We start from the raw sequence: 21,006 nt of genomic DNA on the forward strand, positions 1-21,006 counted from the left end.
TAGAGGGCTGCTTTCTCATGTGTGTCATTAGTTCCTCTTACACAGGAGTACTGAAAATAAGCCTTTTCAGCTTTTCATTATTTATTTTTGTCTGGCAGCCCACAAGTGAAAATAAGATATTTAATGTTGTTTTGCCGTCTGCGCGTCTGTCTTTCCTTCACCCACTCTGCCATATCTCATTCACGCACATCTACAAATGTGCACCCACACACGCCTCCTATCTGAAAGACACACACACACATATACACGATCATAGAGGGGAAAATCAGGCAAACCGCCCTCATGAATTCTTATTAAAGTGAGATTATTGAAATGGCAGTCCTTGCTTTTCGATGTCAATCACTGCACATTATGCTGACGGCGATAAAAGCATTTATTTTCCATCTGGCTCGAGGTCCAATTACTCCTGCAGTTTACTGCGCACACAGCGGTAAAATTCAGGTTCTCGGAGCAATCTGGTCAACAGCATGTCGCACTGTCTGTCAGGATTTAATATGAGATGTCAATTAGGACTTGCAGGAGTTTGACGGGATATCTCAGACTGACAACGCCGCTACTTTCTGGATACCCTGTGCATTTCTCCAGAGATACCCCTACTTATTCATGCTTACATTTGTTTGTTTGGCCAGGAAAAACAACAAAACCAAAAAGAAAACTTCGCTGACCCCAAAGTATTTAGAGGACTTGATTAAAAGCAAAAAAAGGGGGCATTTATTAAAGTTTATTTGCATGTTGAAATGTGAATGTCAGGTGATCAGCTAGCCTGAAGATGTGGCTGACAGGCTGTAACACAAACCCTCTATCCAGCCAACTGTTTTCTTAACCACTTGAGCCTATTGTGAGCTGACAAAGAGGGGTTTATCCAGAACAGGTCACCAGTCCATCACAAGGCCAACACAAAGAGAGCCAGACAATTCTCACTCACACCTACAGCCAAATTAGAATCAGCAGTTAACCGAACTTTTAGGTGAAGTGGTTAATCCACCTCACAGCAAGATGGCCCTGAGTTCAAACAGTGTTGGCTGGGTGGGGCTGCGGGACCCACAGTCCAGACACAGTCCAATAATTTGTGGTTGTGTAGTCCTAACATAGAGGAAGAAGTTCTCAAAGCTTTAAAAAAAGAGAGGTTTGTTAGTTCCTGCTGTTATATAAATGTAAAATCTCACAAGATAACTGATCGTTGTGGAGCTAGTCATCACTTACTATTAAATTTGAAAGATTTAGAAAGTTTTACATGTAAATTGTCCATATAATTTGTTCTTATAAGTACAATGTAAAAGGACATTTTAATGTATTTGATGGGTATACACTCAGTTTATATTAAGTACATGTTCCTTTGAATAAATACAGTTTCTGAAAAATTTAATCTGTCATTTTTATATATTTCAGTCTCATTACTCTAAATTATTGCTTCATGTTATTTGAGGGTGAAGAATCTCTTTTTGATTTTGTGTGGATTCATTATTTTTACTTTTGTTTTGTAGGTCAGTTGTGCAGGGGAAAAACCGTAGAAAAAAAACGACTCTCAATTATACATCTTCCTTTTTTTTTTCAGCGCCGATAGGATGAGTCATTGCTCGGCGTAGTTGTGTGGCCACTTGAACCTCTGATTGTGAGTGTGTTACATTAAATTTTATTACTCCTGACAAGCTCAACTCCAAACTGACATTTAAGACTGTAGGTTGATCTCATGAAGAGTCTTTCAAGTTTGAAAATAGAGAAAAAGAACCAGCCTGTGTATACCTTCTTTCTGTGTAATAGCTCTCAGTCTGTCAGACTCTGTCTGCACATCCATCAATAAGTCAACATTACATCTCCGTGTTAGTCGGTCTCTGCTGATATATTTATAGGGATTTCCTGAGGCTTTCTTTCTGCATGTTGGATGCTTCTTTCTGGTGCTGGGCTGTCAGGCCCTGCCTAAGTGTTACTGGGTGGCATCTGGCTGAGCTGAACGTTATATCTGAGTTATCTGTTGTGACTGTGCACTGTCTGATGACATTTGTCAGTATTTACTCTTCTAGGTGAACAAAGGCTTCTTTTCTCTTCCTGCCTGTGACTCAGGATTGACAAGGTTGCAGAAAGTTCATCTTCTGTTTGTTGGGAGCATGACCAGGGCCCAGACAGACATGTATAGGCTGTGACAAGTTGTCTTTGTTTAGGCTGGACTGATACAGACATTTCCCTGTGCATGTCAAAGGGCAACTTCAGGTGAAGTGCAATTCTGTTTTGTAGCCCCACTTTGTCTTATTTTCTCCTCTTCTGCTTCTTTTTACTGCTTCTGTACTCTATGTTACATTTAATGACAGCTTAGAGACGTAATGACGCTTCTCTAGATGACAATCAGGGAGCAAAACCTGAACACTAAGACTTCGCTCAGAGGACCCTAAGCTTCTGCAGTTCCTGTAATTTGACTCGGATGTACCGCAGCTCAACTTGCTCAACTGTAAAATGGCAAAAAACAGAGAGGAAGTGGAAACGATGTTAAAATGCTTTAGCTGAGATTAAGCTTAGTATCACATAGTAGTGATAGTAGTACTCATTCAATAAAACTTACAGGACTCTTGAGCAAATTAAGCCCATTTCAGACACCCAGGTGACTTTAACTAGATCTGACCCAGTAACAATTATTCATCAGTTTCAGCACAGCAGCAGTGTGAACGCAGCATGAAGCATTCAGTCACATTACCAGATAAGATTACTTGCAGACGTCTGTCCTGCATCTTGATCTGATTAGCTCGCTAAAAAGACCAAAAAGCTTTAACGTATGTTTCGTTTTCTCTTTTTCAGTGCGATCAGCAGTTTCACTCCAAGCTGAAATGTTTCTAAAATGTCATTTTCTGGTGACAGGTCAGGTTAACAAAATAGTCAAGAGTTTGGCGTTTCTTAAACCGCAGCGTGGCGACAGGGGTCCTCGTTCTGCTCGGCAGCCTCGGTGAGCTCAGTGTGGCAGCGCGTGGAGCAGTTTTCCACCTGCTGCAGATTTTGAGTCCCCTCAGCTTGCAGCAGATCTCTACAGCAGAAGGACTGCAGCCGGCCGGTGGAGTGGGAGTTTGTCGGACCGTGAGATGAAACACTGTCTTGAGAGGCAGCTGATGACACTGTGGATCACATCATCAGCGATTTGGTCAACCTGCTGGTAGAGAAACAGGAGTCCGGAAGCTTGCTGTTTAGCAGTGATAAAATAAAATCGCAAAATATACTTGGGTGTCCATTATTATACTTAGTCGTTAGTCGTTCTCTCTCGGAAACACTGCTGTCTGGCAGTAACGCAAAAATAAAAGATCCACCGTATGATGTTCGTGGTTTCAAAAAAGGCCCTACATCAGTGATGAAAGACAAGCGAGGACCTTTTAACAGTACCAGCAATAAGAAAATCTCTTTGGCTTTCTTGCTGCACATCAGCTCCGTTTCTGACTATCCACTTGTAGGCAGAGGTCACTTTCACCCCCTCCCCGACCGAACCAGGTTCCCTGCGAAGTCTCATTATCCTTTTATCTCAACATTTATCTGACAAGAGACCGGGGAGGGAGGATCCAGGCCATCTTTAAAGATTAATAAAAGGCAGTGAAAAGACAGAGTATAGCTCCAAAAAAAAAAGAGAAAGAAGGGCGCTTCAAACTAGCAATTCTGTTTAATGTCTGCATGTGATAGGGTTGACAGAATTATTAATCAGGAACTAAAGAAAATTCAGACCTTTGCTCTCAGCTGCCTCACTTAGAGTCTTTAGTTACCACCATTACATAGCAACTGAAGGTCGGGAGGTCTGCCACTAATTGGTTCTACAGGGTTTTGAATAACAATGAGAAGAGCCCAATTATAAAATCACTATGAGACACCACAGAGGAGTAAGAGAGAGTGTGCGAGAAACAGAGGGAGGGAGCATGAAAGAGTGAAAGGGAGTGACGAGGGACCCGCTGGACCAGCGATGGGAGAGAGGGACTAGAGAGAAGAAAGACAGAAGTGAAGCTGTTTCATCACTTTTGCTTCCCTTTCCTCAGCAGCACGCTATTAATAAAATTTATAAATCTGCGGTGGCATAAATTTTAATAGAGGGCTGTGGAAAAACAGTCAAGGTCTCTGAAGATAGCTCCACCTCATTTGAAATTCCATTTGCATAAAAGATTCACGTAACACAGGCAGATTTGGAGGGACTCTTTTCTTTTTTATTGTGTGTTCATTTATTAGTAATAGGACCCTTTTTACATGGCGGGATCTGACACGAGCACTTTGGAATATAAATCAGTGTCTTTTTAGAACAAGTGTCTCCTACTTTTTTCTTTTTTTTGTCTCTCCATGTGACAAAATACATGTGTATGTTTTTGTCTGTGCATGCATATGCACTAGTTCTTTTTCTGCTATGGCAAAAGCATCATTGGGGTATGTGCGTGCAGATGCTCTAATGCGTCCACGCTGTGTTGCGTTTTGTGTGACGAGACATCAGCGGGCAGGTCCAGCAGCCGCCCGGTGGCTCTGCTCCTCTGAGAGATAAAGGAACAACTGCTCCCTGTATTAGCGCTTTGTTAGGTGGGTGGAGAAGCTGTGTCAGGTGCGGAAACACACCTCCACCACTCTGTTTGACTGACTTTCACACACACCGCTGGGTATAAACTGGAACACTACCATCTGCTTTGTTTTGTGGTGTGTGAGATTTAAGGTTATATGGCTTCATAGCAATAATGGAAATTGTTTTTCTGCAGAAAAAACACAAAAGAAAACCCACTGGACTTTTGGCAGAATAGCATCTGCTACCGCTGGCTTTGATCATGAGTCTACTGATGGCTGTGGAGTGGAGTGGGCACATGATAAAAATAGTAATGATTCACTTGTGTTTGTCCGCGGAGACTCTGAGTCTGACCGGGATTATAGTCAACCTTTAATCAACTTGGAGCAGAGGCCACGTCCTGCTAGCTCACCTCAAACTCTCTGCCCCTGATTGTATAAGCAGTATTGACTCAGATTATCAAACAGAGGTTCTCTGCGTACACCTGGGCCATTACATTATTTGATTTCAGCTAGACTTCCAAGCACGAAGTCAGATTTAATCAATGAATTGACTTTAAGCCAAAGAAGCCACCCTGCTTTGGATTTTTTCCCTTTAATTTGGGCACAGTGGTCAACAAATGCAAAATTGTTTTTTTATTCTTATTTATAATCTGAACCTTTGGGACCTTCGAGTTAAAGAAATGTGTGATTTCACTTATTTTCACCTTTTGATGTGTTTTCCATAGAAGAAAACAAGGATTTTCTTAGTTTTAGTAGTCATTTATCAGACAAACTGATAATGATCCATGGTTATTACAATAGATAATGTGCACTTCTTTGCTGTTTTAAAGCAGAATATAATTCGATAAATATATTAAGATCCGTGAAGCTATAATCTGAATTTTCAAATGCACCTGTTGTGCCTGTGTGATGGCCGGACCTCTTTAAAATGTATAAACCAGCCAAAATGTAGTGGCAGCTATCTTGTTGTCAACTTCCCCATTTGTTTTGTCACCTAATTAAGCAATTAATGTCTGCCATTTTGATTGTTTGCTGTTTGCCTTAGTGCTGCCATAATAGCATCGCATTTGTCTGTTTGCAGGCAGAAAGGATTGTGCTGAATAATGCATGGCACATCACCACGACAGACAGTGTTGCCATTTGAATTATGAACACATCGGGGTGAGACACTAACTCGCTCTGACTAGCCTGAGGTGAAAAGAGAGAAGAAAGGCGGAAAAAAAAAACATGAGTCTCATCCTTAGCTTTTGCTGCTTCACCTTTATTGGATGTGATGGATGAGAGGAACAGTGGACATCTTGGATACTTTCATGAGCCTTGTTAAAACACTGTGAAACCTGAAGGCTGCCAGCGCTGCCTGAGGAACGTGCTGCTGTCACCTCGCCTCATAAAGCACGTAAATGTTTCTGATTTGCAGTTGAATTGGACTTTTTCTCTTTTGATAGTTCGTGGAAGTGTGTGTGTTTGTACATGCGTGAAAGTGGAAATGATGGGTATAAGGCTTCCAGTGTGCCTGCCTCTTTTTGGCACTTCCTTTTTCTTTTTTTTTCTTATATAGAGTTAGGCTCCATCAAAAACCCAGCATTAGCTGCCTGGAAATGTATTAATATAAAAATGAAAGAACAGTCCCTCAGCTCAGTTCTACTTATACACTAAGACTATAAGTTACAGTGTATCATACAATTCGATAATGAAAACCTGAAACGCCCATATCATGATAAGTTATTGCAGTGTGAGCTCAGTTTAATTATTCAGTTACGAGTAGTTTAGTGCTTCTGCAGCAATCATGGTAAGCAGCATGAATGAGGAGGGCACTGAGAGGATGGGTCTATGCAGGTCAGACTTTGGAAAGTACCCCTCATGTCTCAGTGTGTGGTGAGTTCACTGATCCACTTCTTTACCTGGAAAAAGGTCTCTCCTGTTAGTCTCCTGCAATCTAACACAGATATTTTTGCACTTTTATAACTGTAACTACATTTCTCTGAGAGTGTACTATGCATGTATGGTTGTAATTATTCATAGCGTCTGTGAGTGCAGGCTTTTTTTTTCTTTTGGAATAGTAAAGTGACTTGAGCCGAATGCCACCCTGCCATAGTTCATATGGTTTGCTGCTGACTCTGGAAAAAGTCACTTTCTAAATTTACTCCACGATATAGCAGAGAGAGATTCACAAACCAACCACAAATGGAACATCACAGGGAACTTTCTAAAATGCTCTAAAATCTAAAGTGCTACCTTAATGATAATAGATGGCTAGTATGGCTATTGGGTAGGGGTGCAACGATACACAAAATTCACGGTTCGGTTCGGTTCGATACTTTGGTGTCACGGTTCGATATTTTTTCGATACAAAAAAAATGTTCATGCCTTTTTAATTTGTCATTTATTAAAATTATAAATATATATTTTAACTCAAAAGTACAGTTTTTAAATTTAACCCTAACCCTTGTGCGTGTTTTTTATTTTGACAGCGAATGCGCACCTGCGGACCACTTATGTGCAGCCCTGGTTATTTAGCTCATCATATCGCAGCCACAGAAATTCTTTTGTCCATGAAACCATAAAGCTGCACTTTCTTTTTGCCTTATAGTCTGATTTGTCATAACTTTTCCGTTTTGCGGTAAGCTTTTCTTTGGCTGTCACTTCTTCACCCTGACCTGTCTTATTTGGCTCAGCAGAACTAAAATATGTATCCTGCTGCTTTTACACATGCACTCACATAAGCTCAGCGATTCTCTGCGCGATCAACCTCTCACATGTGTAAGCTGCGGGAGATTTCACTTGTCATGTTTGCATAGTAAGCTAACGATTAATAAGACGATGTCAGAGGAATTGGTGCACAAATTATCATCACTCACCAATCAGTACTGTCGCTCTCTATACACCGTTCACGCGATTGCAAAGTGAAAGCAAAAAACAAGCGCAAATTCAAACGCGACTTCAATATGTCACATATTGACAGTGGCTCACCGATGCCAATGACATAATTACCCAGCTACATTTCCGAAAGAATGCAAAAGCATTGACATATATTTTTCCTTCCTACAATAGCCCGACGGGCAGGGCAGAGATAGATTTTGGTAGCCCGACTGGAAAAATCGCTAGCCCCAGGACGTCGGGCTAGCGATTTTGCGAGCCCTGTATCTGATTGAGGAATCACTCATCTTTGGAAAAGAGAATTTATTACAGAGAAATGTCTCTTTCCAAAATAAAAGCTATACTATCCGCTTCTTCTGGGCTATATTCTCAGCAGCATATTAAACATATCAGGTCCCCATAAGGAGAATCATGTGCTAACAGCTGTCTAAATGACTCGGCTAAAGTTTGTAGCATGCATGCTTGTTGTTTTTGTCTTTGCACTAGGATGATGTCGGCGTAAATGTGCAGTCATATTCGTTGTGTTCCCACTAGTGCTTTCAGGGTTAAAATGACCTTAACGCCACAACACGGCAAATCTCCGTTAACGAGCTACCCCTGATAGCCCCGTGCATGGGGCTAGACGGCCAACACGTTAACGAGCTAACTGCGCTAACACACTAGCTCCCACCCATGTAATTGAGCATTGCGTGGCACATCCAACATACTGTTTTACTTTAGTCCATGACGCGCTTACCTTCAGGGTCATACGTCACATGAAAACCAAAATAATTCCAAACGCCAGATCTGAATGAGGGTGGGGGAGGTTCAATTTGCCATGTTAAAAGGAGAGCTTAACTTCTGTCTCGCTAGCTTGCCCTGCGCTCTTCCTTCTGACTATGCTGTCTGTGTGGAGCGCTCAGTGGATCTGCGCTCGACAGTGCAGCCTAGGCGGAGTAGTCGAACGCAGATTCACTGAGCGCTCCACACAGACAGCATCGTCAGAAGGAAAGTTGATAAAATAAATTACAAATGTTGTATTGTTCGATACATATGCGTACCGAACCGAAAGCACTGTATCGAACAGTTCAATATCGATACGAATATCGTTGCACCCCTACTATTGGGTAATTGCTAATAATTAAACGGCTAATGGTAACATCTGCTCCAGCCATGCTAACATTTCTTATAATTGTTTAATACGTAACTGTTGCTGAAACTGGAATTACTGACCTCTGAAATTCCTCACAAAGTGTTGTTGAGTGTTGCAAACAACGAATACAGTTCATGTGTTCAGCTGCTAGTGAAGGGAGGGGCTGTGTGAAATTGTGTACCAGCTGGAGGAGGCGAAAACACCACTGTTGTGAATGAGTATCTGATAGTAATTTTTAGCCTTTATTAGTATCTTATTGTCATTTTTTTATAAACCTACTGTGGATTGACACCTGACCAGCAAAAATGTCTTATAGATAAGTTGTGAGTTATTCATTAAAGGGTCTTTAGTCTTTAGTGTAAAGCTCCTTGTTGGGATTTGGTGCTATACAAAATAAAATGGAACTGAATTGAATATTTAAAAAACAACTACATTTCAGAATGGAAAATGGCAAGCTCTGTGCAAGCGTGATAGCGGTGTCCCCTTCACTCTTTTGGTGGGTTGGTCGCCTCATTAATTTGATCCAGAGGTCTCAACAAGCATTGGATGAGTTATTTTCGATATTTATTGTGGCAACTCTTTATGAAGAGTTCATTTCCTCACATGCATTCATGCTTGTCAGCATTCTTTGTTTTTAAAGTACAAGAAATCCTAACAATATTAATGAAAAAATAGAAATAATAGAACTGAAATAACTGAGGCTCAGCCCAGTACTTTGCCTGTGGTGATCATTTTCAATCTAGGATGCTGCCGATATCATACATATGCATAAACTCAGCACATTTAGTTAATCCAACAAAAGGTTTTAGCTCAAGTAAACATTCACCTAAGAAAAAAAAGTGTTCTCTGGCAAATCCACTAATAGTACACAGTTGCATTTGCATCTATAAGCGATTTATACAATCCCCTCTGGCAGGTCATCCAGATCTTTCTCTTGTAATCATTCCTAGCTATTCTTTGATAAAGTTTATAGGGATAGGATGGTGTTTGATCTGCGTGTGCTTTGTACTGAGGAAAGTGTTAGTAAGACACTGGGGCGCGCTTTAGGGGCGAATTGGGTTAAAGCGCGGCATACCATCTGTCACCTTGAAGAGAGGCAGGATGTGCAGTTCAAATCTGCAGGGAGCAGATCTGTCACGAGAAAAGCCTTGGCATTTTTCCCCTGGGTGACAGAGGAGGGAGACAAGAGGGGCTGTGGATGAGAGACAACATGAGACTGTGAGAGAGAGGGTTTAGGCTAGAGGAATAATGAGAAATTGTGTGCATGTGCTTGTGCCAAAATCCAGAACTGCCTCCGACAACTTATTAGCACATTAAAGTAAAAAAAGAAAAAAGAAAAAAAGAGGGGGGACAAAACTAAAACAAAAACTTACTGAAGCTGATGCAGCTTTTAAGGACATTTTGGACCTTTTTCTGCAGTGATGCATATCCTAAGCAATGCAAATGAGCCTCACTATTTGCCTAGCTTGAAAAAGCAGCGCTATTATTATTAACAGCAAAAGAAAAAAGTCTGACTGGGGGTTATTTTACCTCTCCCAGCGGGGAGCCTGCAAATTAACAAAAAGAAAATTGAAAGCAACATTTGCTGCCTCTGTTATTTCTGTATTTTCCATCTCCTTCCCCACATGAGAATGCAGCAGCCTCTAAATTAATTAGCTCTGAATATGTCTTAATGATATTTATACATTTTAGTGTAATTGTCTAATTGTGCTTTTCTAAAGAAACATATACAGTATGTTTTAGAAGACAAGCTCTTTGCAGCTGAAAATAGGGAGAGAATTTCCCAGCTTATTAAGGATTTTTTTTTTTTTTTTGATGTTCAGCACATCATTAAGTCCGCTCCCATTGTGATTGTGCCTAACCAGCCTCCTCTCTCCTCCACGCTGCTGTTTCTCTGGGGATAGATTCTGCACCAGGCTGTTGGTCAATTAGTCAGTGTGTGTAATTCAAAGGCTGGGAGATTATGTGTTTTCTGCTCCGTGTATGTGTTTGTTTCAGTGAGGCTGGTAGCGTTGGTCATAAAGGGCAGGAAGAAAAAAGATTAGGACTTAATAGGTGTTAGGCCCTCGAGGTAAAATATCTGGCCTCTTCAAGTATGGGTAATCTCTGGCTGTCATATAGTAACATGTTTGTACAGAACAAATATACATGAATCCACAATGTAACTACATAATCAGTGTCTTCCAATTTGTATTTGTATTTATTCTTATTATATTGACTTTTAAACATAGAAAACTAATACAAAGACCTGATTTCCACATAATGAAATGTATGAACATGAAGTAAACACATTAATTAAACAGAATGAAATTAAAAACTCATTTTTTTAAATTACTGTTTGTGCTTTTGTTTAAGTTGGATTTGTTTAATATAGTGTATTTAACCACTGTGTACATGAATTTACAGCCATGTGGTTCTTCTTCATCAATGTGTATGTGTGTCCAGACAGGAAGCAGTTCACAGTGACGTGGCTGTATGACTCACTGTCATTGGACAGTCTGTAGTGAACCACAAAAACATGAACATCTTACTATAATGATCACATCATATATACATATCAACACCCTACCTCCTCCTGAATGGGTGAGTCAATCTCGGTGAAACTTTGCATGAACTTTGTCATGCATACAGTGATTATCAACATCTGTATGTTTTTCAAGAATATTTATTATAAGTGCAAATTCTTTTTAATTTTGTATTCATTATCACCGAATAGATCCGATGTGATATTCTACATTTGTGTTTATTTCATGTGTCAGGTAAATTGTATGTCCCTAAAATTTGACATGAACACCAAATATGGAAAGAAATACAACTGTTTACCAGCACTGCTGGTAACATTAATACAAACAGGCCAGTTCAATAAAGATTCATCCCACAAACAGCCAGCCTCAAGTGGCCATTGATTGAACTGCAATCTTTTTGCTACTCGGGTGTTTGCCCGTTTTCTCACTTATTACCTTTCTTCTTTTTAAATGAATTCTCTGCATTCATTCAAGCACTCAGCTCTCTGGTGTTTGGTTAAACTTCCTACTTTTTAGAGATTTGTGGATGGTTTAGCACAAGTGCTTGGCCTATGTACTGTAAAGTCTGGATTATAAAAATGTTTCATCAAACTTCAAGTCTGAGAGAAAGGCTAATGAACATTTTTGTAGTTGGATTAGGGATCTCTCTCACTGACAAGTTGCGGGCTGATCCAATCACACTACTGTTGGTCACCTGTTGCTTTCGAAGTGTCAAGTAGCTGGGGACATCAGGTATGTAGTAGTGTCTGGGAAATTACATTTAGGGATTAGTTTGCATCTCTTCTTGTTTTTCTTTGTGGCTTTGGTGAGCAGTTGAAGACCCCTGTTTGTTCTGATCCTGGGTGTTACGTGCTGTACCGCCGGCCTGCATGGGGGATTTGCAGGAGCAGGCATATGCAAGTCAGGGAAAGTTTGGTCTCGGTTCAAAGATGGCAGCTCTTTCAATAACGTGCCCTGCATTCACTCTCGACCAAAGGAAATCCTGCCTTCACTTGCAGTGCTCACCTGCTCTTTTCATCTGTGCACCACAGATCAATATTGCAAAGCCTATAGCTGCTACCTTCATCCTCTCCCCTCTTTCTCTTGTTATCTGTGCATCCCATCACCCCAAAACACATTCACTGCTTCACCCCCCCCCCCCCCCCCCCACCTTCTCTATCCCCTCCTCTGCGCTTGTGGATATTGCTTTTCTTTTCTCCATCACTCTTGTTTTCTCCACCGCTCCATCTCAATCAAGAATGCAGCAAGTTTTATGAATTCATCAAAAATGATCATGGACAATCCAGGGAGGCATGCAGGGAGGCAACAAGGCGAGACGATGGCAGTCTGAACAGACGGAGGAAAGAGAAAAAGACAGAGGGAGGGGAAAGAGGAGCAAAGTGAGGGGGGTGGTGGTGGGGGTAGGTGTTGCTGTACTGCTGAATTTTAATGAGTACCAGGGGGAATTTCTTCTTCACATTTTTTTTTCCTTTTCTCCCTTTCCATTTTTTTTCCCTAGGATGCACCCATCTACAACACAGCTCTATATCACTGTCTCACAAATGAGCTTTAACACGGCTTCACGTTGGCCTGGAAAGAGCGTGTCACTGAGTGAGGCTGTCGGCTACGCACCGAGAAAACAGCGAACCAAAAGTTCTAATTGAACTGCCAATTTGTCATGTTTATCTTTGCTGTCTTCCACCAGACACCAAACCGCACATGCGGCAGCCGCCACATCCCCTTCCTGGAAACCGGCGCAGATGTAAGCAGTGTTTCTTTCCATGACAGATCTGCTGCTCATTAGTGAATTATGCATTCTCTTCATTAGAGTCTAACAGATAGCATCACAAGCGTCCAGACTTTGTATTTCTATTCTTTGTGCCGTTGTCTTGCTGAATTTTTTGGGGGTGTTTTTTTTTGCCCCCAATTTTTTTCCCTTCTTCCACCACTATGTCCTCGTGGCCTATGGCTCCTCTGCACTATCTATGCCTTGTCTCTTTCTCCGTCTCTGCTCTCTCACTCTCTCCTGGGAAGACTTTATTATGATTTGCTCTGACAGCAAAGTACACAGATAAAAGATAATTGCCTGGCTTGACTCCTCCATTGATATGAAAATAGGATTTAAATTATTCACAGTGGTTTGAAGGTTAGTTGAAGGTTATTACTGGGAGATAGAAGTGGAAAAGAACAAGGTAAGAATAAAATAAATAAATAAATAAAAGAGGGGGAAAAAAAATCTTGTGCGTTGCAAGCTGTGGCCGGAAGGTGAGGTGCTTTTCTGAAAGACTCATTTGCAATGCATGCAGTGGAGACATCTTGCGAACAAACCACAAAAGCCTCTCAGGGGGATTTGAACATGGTGGTGGAAGTCAGCTATTAAGCAGCAAATTAAGGGTGGCTTCTCCACAGCAAAACATTGTCAGTTGTAAATAAGGCTGTATCCGATCCTTGCCCACGCTCTAATCCTTTTCATTTGTCTCCTGTCTAGCCTTGCATAGCGTTTCATTTTTCATGCAAAGCCATCGGTGCACGTTAGGTAATACACCGCTCCTTTCTTGTGAAGACAGAAAAGGTTGAAGTGTTGGGTTTAAATCGGGGCCAGTTCTGTTGGGAGACTGGCTTGTTTTGCACTGGACATGATAGACTCAGGAGGGGGTGAGGCAGAATTACCTGCTCTGTTGTTGTTGCCAGCCTCCCCGAGGACACGTTCGCTGATCAAAGCAGGGGTTTGTGGGATAAATAGAAGAGGGGAGAGGTTATGAGGAGTCCTTTTTCCGCGCCCATTGTATTACTTGTGTGGCTTGTGTGTCTGAAGGGCTTTGTGATGCCTGTAGACAGGATTCAGACATTTCTTACACGGGAAGGCTGCGGTAGGTGGTCTGTAAACAAAACAACGCTGCTATCATCCACAGATTTGGCTGCCAGTACCTGTCTGCTTCCATCTTCCAGCTATTAGACTCCATATTGGATTTGATGGTTGAAGATGGTTTTTTTCAGTGTAACCACTACAATTACATTGTTTGTATTATACACAGATTTCTTAAAAACAAGAATGACTCACACTAAATGTATATGAGTGCAGCATTTGTTATCTTTTAGCTTCGCTTTCGTTCGCCACCAGCTCCAAAGCTGCTAAATGTTCCACTGTGTTCATTAGAGTACTCACTAACTTTGTCATCTTGTGATGGAAAAGTAATGTTCACAGAGTTTATCTGAGGAACTTATTTGTCTCTGTGGCTGATCAGAACAGGGTGAGCTCGCAGATAACAGCTGCAGACTGGGAAACAAACAAAACAAAGAACAAAACTGTCTAAACTGAGCTAAAGAGAACCATTGGGTAAATGTTAACTGGTGGTTTGCTGCCTTGACTTACAACTTCTACAATAGACTCAGCCATGTGATCCATCAGCAAAGCTTTAAGTTTGTTTTTTTTTTACATATCAGCTGTTGGTATCAAAGATAGGCAGTTAGCTTATTTTAATCTTCTAATCTTGTTACAGTAAATGTCCTACATGACAAATGTTAGTTAATGTTATAAATTGTTACTAAGACGAATATGCATTAATATGCTGGCATAGGAGGAGATGAAGTCAAGGCTGAAAGCAAAGAAATCTGTGGTTTATCCACAAAGTCTCATTTTTTGCAACATCTCCCTCTGCATAATCTGTGCATCACCGAGCTCCTGTACTGAAATATCATTAAAACGATGGTAATTTTATTTATGAGCCATCATGTCATCCATTGCAAGCAAGGTCGTGCTTGCCTGTTTTCTATACTGAAGGAGTTCTGCTGAAAAAAACAGTTGCTGACAGAACAAACTGATATGTTTCTTTGTAATTATTGTAAAACTAAAATGTAACTCTTAAGTTAAAAAAAGACAGCTGGAAGTGTCTTCAGGAAGATATGACAAAGAATAACAAAACAGATAAGACAAAAACAGATAACGTGCTCAGCTGTGCATGGAACCATGTGACAATTACCTGAACTGCTCATGAGGTTGGTGAATACTTGAACCTATTGTGCCTGATCTCCAGAATTCTTGTCCAATTGCTAAAAAATAGAAATAGAGTATAGAGTGTATATTTGTCCATTAAGACTTGAGAGTGAAATGTGTCTTTGTTTTTCTGGTGATCTTTGTGTTGTTGGTTAGCTGTAGCTTCATTTATAATCAAGATATCCCAGGAAGAGCATTTTACATGGCAGTTATTATAAAGAAGAGCTGACCAACACATGGCAACATCCCTCTGGTCATTTTAGATTTCATATATCTGTAGTCGAATGGTAACAAAGAGAGGGAAGGTAGTCAGAACTGAGGGGATTGAACTACCAGAAGGCAACATTGCAGACATAGAGGACAGTTACAAGTACTTGGGGATCCCGCAGGCGAATGGGAACCATGAAGAGGCCGCTAGAAAGGCTGCAACCACCAAGTACCTGCAGAGGGTCAGGCAAGTCCTGAGGAGTCAGCTGAATGGTAAGAACAAGATCCGGGCCATCAACACGTACGCCCTGCCCGTGATCAGGTACCCTGCTGGGGTAATAGGCTGGCCAAAGGAGGAGATAGAAGCCACTGACATAAAGACAAGAAAGCTCCTTACCATGCATGGAGGGTTTCACCCCAAGTCCAGCACCCTGAGGCTGTACGCTAAGCGGAAGGAAGGGGGCCGGGGACTGGTGAGTGTCAGCACCACAGTCCAGGATGAGACAATGAACATCCAAGAATACATTGGGAAGATGGCCCTAACTGACCGAGTGCTCAGTGAATACCTCAGGCAGCAGAAACCCAAGAAAGAGGAGGGAGACGAGGAACCATCATGGAAGGACAGGCCCCTGCATGGTATGTACCACCGGCAGATAGAGGAGGTGGCTGATATCCAGAAATCCTACCAGTGGCTGGACAAAGCTGGACTGAAAGACAGCACAGAGGCACTAATCATGGCAGCACAAGAACAAGCTCTGAGCACAAGATCCATAGAGGCTGGGGTCTATCACACCAGGCAAGACCCAGGCAAGACCTAAACATAAGATGGCGCCGGTGAGGTCGGCTGCCGTCACGACTGCTCCAACCACTTTTTCTTTGTCTTTGTTTTTTAAGTTAGTTTTCAGCGTTTCTAAATCGGCAAAATCATCACCATTGGGTACATTAGGTTTGACAGTGACACTCTTGTTTCTATTGGTATACAATGTACTCACAATTCGAAGTTTTTAACTCCGGATCCGAGCTGGCCGAGTGAGATCTCGAGGGAGAACAAAGGGAAGCGGCGGCGGCCTAGAGGGAAGCGAGCCGGCGTCAGGAACAGGCTGAGAGCTCGTGCACACCGCACACCTCTGCCTAGCATCCTGCTCGCCAACGTCCAGTCACTGGAGAACAAGCTTGACGACCTCAGGGCCAGGATAAAGTTCCAGAGAGACATTCGGGACTGCAATCTCCTCTGCTTCACCGAGACATGGCTGAACCCAGCGGTGCCGGACCACGCCATCCAGCCGGCCGAGTTCTTCTCGGTTCACCGCATGGACAGGACACGGGACTCGGGGAAGTCAAGGGGAGGCGGCGTGTGTTTAATGGTGAACAACAACTGGTGCAACAGTGCGAACGTTGTTCCTCTCACACGCTCCTGCACACCAAATCTGGAACTTCTGTCCATCATGTGTCGTCCTTTTTATCTACCTCGGGAATTTACATCGGTCATTGTAAGTGCCGTTTATATTCCACCACAAGCGGACACGGTCACCGCCTTATGCGAGCTGCATGAGGCACTCACACAGCACCAGACACAACACCGGGACGCTGCGCTTATTGTGACTTATTACAATGACGGGGGACTTTAATAGCGCCAACCTCAAACGCGCAGCGCCGAACTTTTATCAACACATCACCTGCCCCACCAGGGGTGAAAGGACACTGGACCACTGCTACACTACGGTCAAGGACGGCTACAAGGCACAATCCCGCCCCCCGTTTGGCAAATCTGATCACGCCGCCATCTTCCTCATGCCAAAATACAAACAGAGGCTGAAACAGGAAGGTCCGGTTCAGAGGAAGGTCGCGCGCTGGACGGATCAATCGGTGGCCGCGTTACAGGACGCACTCGATGACGCAGACTGGGGCATGTTCAGAAACAGCTCCGACGATGACGTCAACGTGTTTACGGAAGCGGTTGTGGGATTCATCGGGAAACTAGCGGATGATACCGTGGAGACAAAGACTATCACAACGTTTCCCAACCAGAAGCCGTGGGTGGATAAAACCATCCGCGACGCTCTGAGATCCCGCACCGCTGCCTACAACACGGGACTCATGACGGGGGACATGGACCCGTACAAAGCCGCGTCATATAACGTGCGGAGGGCGGTGAAAGAGGCGAAGCAGCGCTACGGGAGGAAACTAGAGTCACAACTCCAACAGAGTGACTCTAGGAGCCTGTGGCGGGGACTAAAGACAATAACGGACTATAAAGCACCAACAACCGGTATGACGAACGCGGCCGTGACTCTGGCAGACGAGCTGAACACTTTCTATGCTCGCTTCGAGGCTGCAGCTAAGGACTCCAACAATGCTAGTGTTAGCGGCGCTAACGGCTGCAGACAGGAAGATACTGCCAGCACCGGAAACGTGCTCGTCATCTCCGAGCATGAAGTAAGGAGAGCCTTCAAGAGAGTGAACACCAGGAAAGCAGCAGGACCAGACGGCATCCCAGGTCGTATCCTAAGAGACTGCGCATACCAGCTAGCTCCTGTGTTCACTGAGATATTCAACATCTCTTTATCTCAGTCGGTGATCCCCACATGCTTCAAAGAGTCCATCATTGTTCCTGTCCCGAAGAAACCCCACCCTGCTTCTCTCAATGACTATCGCCCTGTAGCCCTCACCTCAGTAGTGATGAAGTGCTTTGAACGCCTGGTCAGAGACTTCATCATTTCTTCACTACCAGACACACTGGACCCACTACAGTTCGCTTACCGTCCAAATCGTTCCACAGACGATGCCATCTCTCATCTCCTCCACACATCACTCACTCACTTGGACACTAGAAGGGGGAATTATGTTAAAATGCTCTTCATAGACTACAGCTCTGCATTTAACACCATAATTCCCTCCACACTCACCACCAAGCTGGAGCATCTGGGACTCAGCTCATCTATGTGTCAGTGGATCTCCAACTTCCTAACTGGCAGACCACAGGCAGTAAGGATGGGCGGACATGTCTCAGCCTCCACCACTCTCAGCACTGGAGCCCCCCAGGGGTGTGTTCTGAGCCCCCTGCTGTACTCTTTGTACACATATGACTGTGTGGCCACTACCAGCTCCACCACCATCATCAAGTTTGCTGACGACACCGTCGTGGTGGGCCTGATCTCTGATAACAACGAGACGGCCTACCTGAAGGAGATTAGGAATCTGGAGAACTGGTGCCAGAGGAACAACCTCCTTCTAAACGTCAGTAAGACAAAGGAGCTGATAGTGGACTTCAGCACTAAGCAGGAGAGGAACTACCAGACCCCCGTCATCAACGAGTGCCCAGTGGAGAGAGTGGACAGCTTCAAATACCTCGGAGTTCACATCACGCAGGACCTGTCATGGTCCTGTCACATCAACACCGTGGTGAAAAAGTCCCGACAGCGTCTCTACCACCTCAGACGCTTGAGAGACTTCCAACTGCCCTCCAAGGTGCTCAGGAACTTTTACTCGTGCACCATAGAGAGCATCCTGGCGGGAAACATCTTAACCTGGTTCAGGAACAGCACCATGCAGGACAGACGAGCTCTACAGAGGGTTGTGCGGTCAGCTGAGCGCACCATCCGCTCCGAGCTCCCTGACCTGCACTCAATCTACAGCAGGCGGTGCTGGACCAAGGCCAGGAAGATCGTGAAGGACCTCAGCCATCCCAACAACAGACTGTTCTCTCTGTTGAGGTCAGGAAAGCGATTCCGCTCCCTGAAGACCAACACAGAGAGACTGAGGAGGAGCTTCTTCCCACAGGCGATACGGTCTCTCAATCACACCACCACACAGTACTGACCCACACATATAGTTCTTACACACACACTGGACTTTCTGGACTTTGGTTTTGCACAACACTGGTCACTATATTCTTCATTTCCGGTTAATACTTGTACAGCTGCTGTTATTGTGTATATATTTATTTATATTTAGATTTCTTCATACATTCTTATATAGTTCTATATTGTGTATTGTGTATTTTGTTGTACAGTTATTTTATTTTCAACTTTAATTTATATATTTATCTTTATCTTATTCTTCCCAGTTAAATTTACCCTTCATTCTAATTTGTGTTGTACAGTTATTTCATTTTTAACCTTAATTTATATTTTATTCCTTCCTAGTTAAATTTACCCTTTTTAATTTTTCATATTTATTTCCTATCTTATTCATAGCCTTTTCCTTTTTTGTTCTCTTTAGGTCACGAGCAGTTGTCCAAGCATTTCACTACATATCGTACTGTGTATGACTGTGTACGTGACAAATAAAATTTGAATTTGAATTTGACCCCCGGTGCAGGCTGTGTAAAGATGCCCCAGAGACAATCCAGCACATAACAGCAGGGTGCAAGATGCTAGCAGGCAAGGCATACATGGAATGCCATAACCAAGTGGCCGGCATAGTGTACAGGAACATCTGTGCCGAGTATAACCTGGAAGTCCCAAGGTCAAAATGGGAGATGCCCCCAAGGGTGGTGGAGAATGACCGAGCTAAGATCCTGTGGGACTTCCAGATACAGACGGACAAAATGGTGGTGGCTAACCAACCGGACATAGTGGTGGTAGACAAACAGAAGAAGACGGCCGTAGTGATCGATGTAGCGGTTCCGAATGACAGCAATATCAGGAAGAAGGAACACGAGAAGCTGGAGAAATACCAAGGGCTCAGAGAAGAGCTCGAGAGGATGTGGAGGGTGAAGGTAACGGTGGTCCCCGTGGTAATCGGAGCACTAGGTGCGGTGACTCCCAAGCTAGGCGAGTGGCTCCAGCAGATCCCGGGAACAACATCGGAGATCTCTGTCCAGAAGAGCGCAGTCCTGGGAACAGCTAAGATACTGCGCAGGACCCTCAAGCTCCCAGGCCTCTGGTAGAGGACCCGAGCTTGAAGGATAAACCGCCCGCAGGGGCGTGCTGGGTGTTTTATATATATATATATATATATATATATATATATATATATATATATATATATATATATATATATATATATATATATATATATATGTATATGTATATATGTATGTATATGTATATATGTATGTATATGTATATATGTATATATATATGTATATATGTATATATATATGTATATATATATATATATATATATATATATATATATATATATATATATATATATATATATATATATATATAACGGGCAATACCTACAACCACGATTACCGACACTAACAAGCTCATCTACAATACGGCAGCAGTGATCAGTGAGATGCTTGGCTACAAGTTGAACAGCGACAAGGGGCAGTACCCTCCATGGAGAAGGAGGCTAGAGGGCAAGATCAAAGTAGCACGGAGGGAGGTTAGCCAACTAACGGAGTTGCAGAAAGGTGCGACAAATAAGGTGCCTAAGAAATACAGCAAGCTGTCCATACCTGAGGCCTTGGAAACTGCCAAGCAAAGACTCACAGCCTTGGCCAGCCGCTTGAGGAGGTACACCAGAGAGATAGAAGGCAGGAGAATAAACCAGCTGTTCTCCACAGAACCAGCAAAGGTGTACTCTCAGTGGCAAGGGAACAATAAGAGAACAGCACCACCAAGGCTGGAGACGGAGCAATACTGGAAGAGCATATGGGAGAAGGATGCAACCCATAACGGCAATGCTCAGTGGCTAGAGGATCTGAGGGCAGACCACAGCGACCTCCCTGAACAGGGTCCAGTAACCATCACAGTGGCAGATATCCAAGAAAGGGTCTCCAGTATGAAGAGTTGGACAGCACCAGGGCCCGACATGGTTCACGCCTACTGGCT

This window comes from Rhamphochromis longiceps, linkage group LG1, assembly GCF_057381845.1.
Source record: "Rhamphochromis longiceps isolate RC_006_pf linkage group LG1, R_longiceps_female_GT1.1, whole genome shotgun sequence".
NCBI lineage: Eukaryota > Metazoa > Chordata > Actinopteri > Cichliformes > Cichlidae > Rhamphochromis > Rhamphochromis longiceps.